The sequence below is a fragment of the Nannobrachium achirus genome, assembly GCF_963921795.1.
Source record: "Nannobrachium achirus genome assembly, chromosome: 19".
NCBI lineage: Eukaryota > Metazoa > Chordata > Actinopteri > Myctophiformes > Myctophidae > Nannobrachium > Nannobrachium achirus.
Window position 1 is genome coordinate 13,126,462 of NC_137826.1, and position 7,808 is coordinate 13,134,269.

A 7,808-nucleotide genomic window follows, 5' to 3' on the forward strand; every position below is an offset into this window, starting at 1 on the left:
GGCTTATTCAAAGATACTACATTACTAAATGTATTTAAAAGAGGAATTTTCATGTCTTGAAAATATCCAATAACATTTTAGGTGAATACAATGCATTCCTGATTAGGAATGCATTGTAATTGACAGATTTTTTTTGTATGTGTAACAAGATACATCTCTGATGTATTAGGCTATAGGCTATAGGCTATAGGCCCGCTCTCTGTTTGCAGTCTGCAGTAATTCATATTCCTTGAAAAGAACTGCTTTGAACTCTGCGAGAGAAACCGCATCTCAGGTTTCATGTTGTTCTGCAGTCTCTCTCCAGTGTAGTGAGGCAGAGATCATAATGTATTTCTTGCCGGTCTCCGTCTCAGCATCAGGGTAGAGTTTGCAGAAATAAATCACACTGTGCCGTTCTTTCTACCTCTCTGTGTAATACCAAACAAGAGGAGGAAAGCTACCGTATAGCCTCGCATAGCCAGATGAACGTCAGTTAGTGAAGTGAAATTGGTGGGCTGCGTTAGTAAACCCTCGTCTGTTCTCTTACTACGTTCCCATGCACTCTTGACATGGCTGACAATTTAGAGGTAGAACTGTATAGTCTTTGAAGGGAAACATCACCGATTGTGAACCTTATCCCATTGTTCTGATGTGATATTAAAGACTGTATAGTGTGGGTAAAAATACTTGGGAATAAATGTCTTCTATGTACACCTCATGAATGATGTCAAATGTGTCATTTCATCGGGTGGGCGCGCAGCAGCGCACACTGCATTTTGCGGAGAAATACACAGAAGACATATTTTTTTTCTCATTATTTCATCTCATCCCAAAATCGGTAATAATTCCCTTTAAGCAGCTTTGAGGGGTCAAATAGCTGAACACCAAAAAGTGTATATATAAAGGCTTTTCCAATGGATTCTGAAACTCATGCCAAGTAGCATACTAATAATCTAGGGAAATCTAACTTCCGGAAAAGCATAATTTTCAAGATCAACTAAGACTAATATCAACCTGGAGCTTAAAACAGCTATATCTCAATTATTATTCAACCTTGAAAGGTGGTTTTGATGTCAAACCCTAGGTTTTATAGGGCTCAAGGAATGGGGGATGGGACCAGACCATGAACTGGGGGGAGGAGTCTGCAGGATAATCAAATCTTCCCACTTATGTCTATAGAATACTTTATGCTTCTCCAGACAGACCCTTGAAGGTCATTCATTGTAACTGCTCTACTGCCTGCCAAATACTACACAGCTGCTCATGTAGAAAATATGGACTACCTTGTACTACTGTCTGTGGACTGTGTCAACCTGAGGAGAAAGAGAACATGTTCACATATAAGCGACCTTCAGGTCGCATACAAAAACTTTAGAAGGCAATCGTAGCCAATCAGTATGGGAAATGGGACAGATCCATGTTGATGACAAGACTTTAGAGATACTGTGTACCACTTTGCGTGATTTTAGGGCAAAATCTGTAGGAGCAGTGTCCAAAAATGGGTTAAAAAAAACGGGCAGATGGTGGCGCTAGATGGGACAGATGCATTTTGATGACATGACTGTAGAGATACTGTGTACCGCTTTGCGTGATTTTAGGGCAAAATCATGTGTCTTGCAAGAATCTGCCTCATGGTGGCGCTAGAAGAGGGGCATGTGAGAAATGAGGGGTTGTGGTTTGGCAGCCAAGGAGTGTGTGTGCAAAGTTTGGCATGGATCGGGGCAACGGTGGCGGAGATATGAGTAGGGGAAAAGTGTGACGTGTGACGTGACTGACAGACTGCCGGTGGAGGTTTTGATAGTAACTGCGCAACAACCCGTGTCATGTACATGTAGTGTAGATGGATGGACATGGATTGAGTTGCACTTGGTGTCAAGTAAAAGTATCAATGCTGCAATGTACAAATACTCTGAATTCAACATTTTAGTAAAAGTACAGTATTGTTATCAAAATGTAGTAAGTACTCATTATGCAGAATGCTTAAAATAGCAGATCGACAAGCTCACAATACACATTATTATACACAATATTTGCCTCTGAGATGTAGTGGAGCGTTTTGCCAAGTCCCGGAAAAGATGCCCTGTGATTGGCCAGTGCAGTCACTCTGATTGGCATGATGATTGGAATGATCACCCCAAAACATTATTTATGAGATTGTGGTGGCCTGTGTGGGACAACCAATGCATGGATGTGTTTGTAATGACAACTAGTAACACATTCATGAAAAAGAAAATCACTTTTGAACATATCAAATAGTGTAAAAGCGATAGGCTTCACTCTATGCTATGACAGCTGCTGGGTTCTGCTGGGGAAACTGGACAACAGGTGCATTTCTGCCTAATAGACCCCATGGATAGTCTTTTTGGATCAATATAAGTAGTAAAATTAGCCTAGAAGTGATTTAGGGAGGAGTTGTCCTTTAAGTACAGTACTTGACATCTACTTAGTTACTTTACACCACTGCACTTTACATGTAGATGGACAGGCATGGACTGATTGAGTTGCACTGCGTGTTGCTCTGAAATCCAATTAATCTGCTCAAAAAAGGTCAGAGTTGGGGAAAACATGCATAAAAGAACAGAGTTTGAGGTCGAACGGGAACACCAGTAGGCGGCTGCCATTCCCTGAGAGACAGCCAGTGTGAAGAGCACTTCAGGTAAACATCACATTTCATCAAGTCTTTGAGGGGCACTTACGTTTTTGCTTGGCCTTCAAACACGTCCCACTTACAGATAATATATTCCGGGGGAGCGATAGTCTAACTCATGTTTTATGGGACTTCAATATTGTCGCTTTTCTTTACTTTCCAGCTGAGAGGAGAGCAGTTTAGTGTGGATTGCACCCCAGCTTCAAAGAGCTGTGCAGTTTGTCCCCGTTGAGATAGTTTGCTGTGTCACATTGCATTGGCTACAGTACGCTCTCCCCAGGAGAGCTGAAATCACGCTTCCTTTTGTGCTTGTTTAACCATACTAAATCATATTCCATTCTGGAGTGTTTTGAGACCCTAGTAATTAACCCATTTCCCCTTTCTATCCTTAGCCCAACATTTTTACAGCCACTTCTTAGATTGCTTTTCATTTATAGCCATGCTCCACTTGACATCTCCAGCAGACCCCAGGAGTATTCCTGAACCATATCCAGACGGTGTGGTAGTCAAGACACTAAAACGTGCAACAACTACGTCTTGTCCCATGCTTGGTTAAGAAACCGTCCAGGGGCAAAAGGGTAATCCACTATTAAGTGGAATTTGGAACAGCTAACAAATTGCACCCAAAATCAATCCCCTTAAGACGCTAATTAAGCACCACCACCTCCGGTGCAATTTCCGTGAGAATTCAGGATTGTTCATACGTATTCCAAGAAAGACTAATAAACCCTATGAAGCTCTTTCCATCTCAAGTGGCGAATACATTTTGTTGTTACACAGCCATTATTTAATATGGATTTATTCCTGGCATAGGTGGATACGTCATGCGCCCTCAAACCACAAGCTGCGTTTCGTGACCTAAAAAAAGACCCAAACATTGAGTGATCGTCTCCGTGACCCACAGTGATGCATAGGCCTTTTCTTTTTTTTTCGTCCAAACATGATACTTTATCGTCACTGTCGGGCAGAAACCTTGTATCTCCAAGTTTCAAATGTGTACGTTGTTTCGCAAAGCAAAGCCCTGCTTCATCAGACAAGGCCGTTGCACAAAAGTAGTGAAAACAGCCGATCTACAAGCACACAACGCCTCGCACCGCTGTTTTCACTAGTTTAGTTCATTTTTTAAATGATAAATACAAAACGAACGCTTTTGGACATACAAGGTTTCCACCCGACAACGACGATATAACTGTCTGCATATGTCCTATATAATGACGCATAGCATATAGTAGGTAGACACGAGATCAATTCGCCAAGTTCTGCATAATAATTTTAGGTTAAGACGACTGACTCAGCACTCGTGGACAGTATTGTTCTGGCCTGGGCATAGAACGTAGGCACGAGGCATGATGACCCAGCAGAATCACACACAGTAGCTCAATGATATTTATTTACTGGATGCCGCAGCGCAACGTCGGGATCCAGCCATCTTTCAAGCAGTTGAAGTTTATGTTTAGTCACTGTTTAAAGTGGCAGAAGCTGGGGGCGCCCGCTGGCCTACTGGTCCAGGTGCTGCACTTAGCCATTGCCAAATAGGCATGGATGCCTGGCGGCGTCGCCGGTTCGATTCCCGATCCGGACGACCTTTGCCGCGTGTCACTCCCCATCTCTCCCCCCATTTCCTAGTCAGTCTACTATCCTATCAATAGAGGCAAAAAAATAAAAAAATAAATTATAAAGTGGCAGAAGCTCTAAAATATTGTTGCTGATATATATATTTATTTTGTGTGTGTGTGTGTGTGTGTGTGTGTGTGTGTGTGTGTGTGTGTGTGTGTGTGTGTGTGTGTGTGTGTGTGTGTGTGTGTGTGTGTGTGTGTGTGTGTGTGTGTGTGTGTGCGTGCGCGTGTGCAAATTAATGCCATATCTTATACTTCGTCAGATATACGCTATGCTATAAAAGCTCACAACAGGTTGTCAGATGAAATGCGTTGTGAGCTTGTAGATCTGCCATTTTCGGCGAAGAGATTTGACATACATGTATAGATAGACAGAAAAAAACAGAAGGGACCAAATAGACCCCTGGGGGGTGTGTTTGCCACCAGATCCCAGCGTTTTAAGTCCCCCGCTGTTCGCCATTTCTTAAACCTGCCTTTCCGGTATTCTTCTTATTTATTAGGCGGTTTTCTGTCACATTCTTACCGATGTGTCAAAATCTGGAAGACAGGCACCTCTCAACTTTGTCCCTAATTAGAAGTATCACTCCCTTGAATGATTTCTCAGGCTTTGCAGAAAACTGAAAGCTTATTAGGGAAGTTGAGGAACAAAACAGAGTACCGGTAAAAATTACGCGAGTTTTAGCAGGCTTTGTGTCAAAGCTAATGAGTGCCAGGGGGAGAGTGAAGCAACCGGTGCAAAACATTAAATATCATGCCACCTTGGTGCAGCTCTGTGGAGGGAGAATCTCCTTGTTTGCTAATTGTGCAGGGATTAAAAGAAACGGTAGATATACTGTAGCTATGGCTAGGGATGGGACGATAAGCGATATTATCGTTTATCGTGATAAATAACATTCACGATAATCGTATCGTGGAGATTTCAATTCATCGTGATATCGTCCTCCGTCATGCGCTGGGGTCAGTTCACCTTTTATTTTCCGAGCTGCATATCCGGTATCATTTAAACCCTCTGTAATTGGTAAAAGGTACTTTTTTTTCACTCTCTCAAAAAATGTCTTTGCCAAAAAATAGCCGATCTACAAGCTCACAACGCGTCGCAATTTTTGTAGATCTGCTATTTTTTGGAAAATTTTCAATTCTTTGGAAAATGTTCCAACCCAGGATAATGGCTTTTGATTATTGCGATAATATTGTAAATCGCGATTTCTTTTGTCACAATAATCATGATATGAAATTTTCATATCGTCCTATCCCTAATACTGTAGCCTTGACCAATCAGAGGCGAAGAGCCTGTAGAATAAAATGAGAGCGAAGTATATCTTTGGCAAGTGAGTGACTGAGCGAACAAGTGCATGTGTGTGTGTGTGTGTGTGTGTGTGTGTGTGTGTGTGTGTGTGTGTGTGGAAAGAGAGAGAGAAAGAAATCTGGGACAAGCACTGACTGCAGGGTGGGGGGTAGGAGGGAGGGATGGTGTGGGGAGAGGATTTCAGAGAGAGAGAGAGAGAGAGAGAGAGAGAGAGAGAGAGAGAGAGAGAGAGAGAGAGAGAGAGAGAGAGAGAGAGAGAGAGAGAGAGAGAGGACTGAGAAGGGAGAGCAATAAAGGGAGGGAGCAGAAGAGAACAGAAAAAAGGGGCTCACCATCGCCTCAAACGCGAGTCTCAATTGTGAGGTGGGGGATTTGAATTCATTTACTCGTGCAGAGGGGCAGGATACTGAGAGGAGCTCAGCCACTTCGGAGAATTCAGTGGGCTGAAAGCCTGCCTGACCATCCACACACACACACACACAACACACACACAGAGCACAGAGAACAAGTGCATTGTGGGCTGCGGTGGTACCCGATTCGAGGCAGAGATTTCCCGCATCTACATAAATTAAACTCATTCCCAGGGAAGGGAGGAGAGCGGAGAGGAGATCAGTTCCTTTTATTTTACTAAACAGAAAAATGGGATTTATTATAATTTCCCCCCCCCCCCCTCCTCTTTCAGTGCTTCAGACAAAACTCTGAGCATGATGATAAAACGTATGGCTTGAACAATGAATGAATAGCCAAAGGCTATTTTAATTCCTCAGGAATAACTAGAACGCCGCTACGTGGGTTGTAGGCCTCCGCCAAGCAGTTTTTCGGCATTCTGCAGAGGCTATGGCAGGGGTCTATAACCTGTGGGTCGGTACCCCCAGGGGAGTCCCCAAATGATTTTGAGGGGTCCCCAGATGATTAGCTTAATGTGTAACATTGTTTTCTCACTCAACAGTAAACAAACCAACATAAAGTTTAAGTGTATTGAGGGTATCTGCACATTTCTAAAGTGACAATTTAGAGACTTTTAAGACCTTTTTTAACACCTCTAAAATGAAAAATTAAACATTGGCCAAATTGTCAAATATTAGAGGCAGAAATTGTGAAAATAGCAGATATACATGCTATATCATGCTATTTTCACAATACCCTTTATCCTAGCCCTAGCCGTGTTGAGCTTGTAGATCTGCTATTGTTGGCTAAAGTTCACCTCAGAATAGATCCCTATTCTGCTATGGTTCAAGTTGTTGAGGTAAAAAAAAACACAAAGATTTGGCGGCCTCCCTGTAGTAACTCTGAGGACCCCTAGAGGTCCCGGACCCCCTGTTGAAGACCCCTTGGCTATGGGATATAATAGTGAAGGCTGTTAAGTAATTTAATGAACATGTCTTGTGAGTTCACAGCGACCTTGACCACCTAATCAGTTCATCCTTTAAGTCCAAGAGTCGACCTTTGTGCCAGATGTCATGAAATTCTCTCACGGTGTTCCTGAGATCTCTCATTCACAAGGTAGGGACGGACGGACGGACGGACGGACGGACGGACGGACGGACGGACGGACGGACGGACGGACGTTGCAGAATCATAATGCCTCCAGAGAAGCCATAGCGTATACTATACACAAGTAAGACGCCTCAGGGCGAGGTCGCGCTAATGTCTTGGCCGTCTGGCCAGTGATGTATATTGGACCTGTTCCCCATATGTGGATATGAAGTCATGTTAGATATGGGCTTAACCCTTCCCCAGCCACGTGGAGCCACTTAATATTAAAACCGTAATATACCGGACATCATCTGTACTCGAATTAGCCGACCGTAATTTTCCGGACTAGGTCATTAAAAATGAAATAAGTGATAATGATCGAATAAAACGATCGCTACCCCTTCTCTGTCTCACCACCCGTCTAACCAATTGCATCATTCTTCTCTGCACATGAACCGGAAGTGCTTCTGGTCACTATCCCTTCTCTATACCAAATTTTCCGTTCACTTTCATCGGAGGAGGAAGCCGTTAGCATAGCGCATCTCGGGGATGTTGTCACGGGGTCTTCATATCGACGGGATTACATTAGTTTACCGCGATGTGCACGGAACACGCACGCGAAGCGCCACAGGGGGAAGACGACTCGGCCAAAATCCCCACTCTATGCCAATGGAAATCAAGATATTTATGGTGAGTTCACGACCGGGGGATCGAAAACCAAAACAAACCGGCGGCGCCGGGGGAGGGGGAGAGGGAGTGCGCTAATGTTTATAATCATAATATT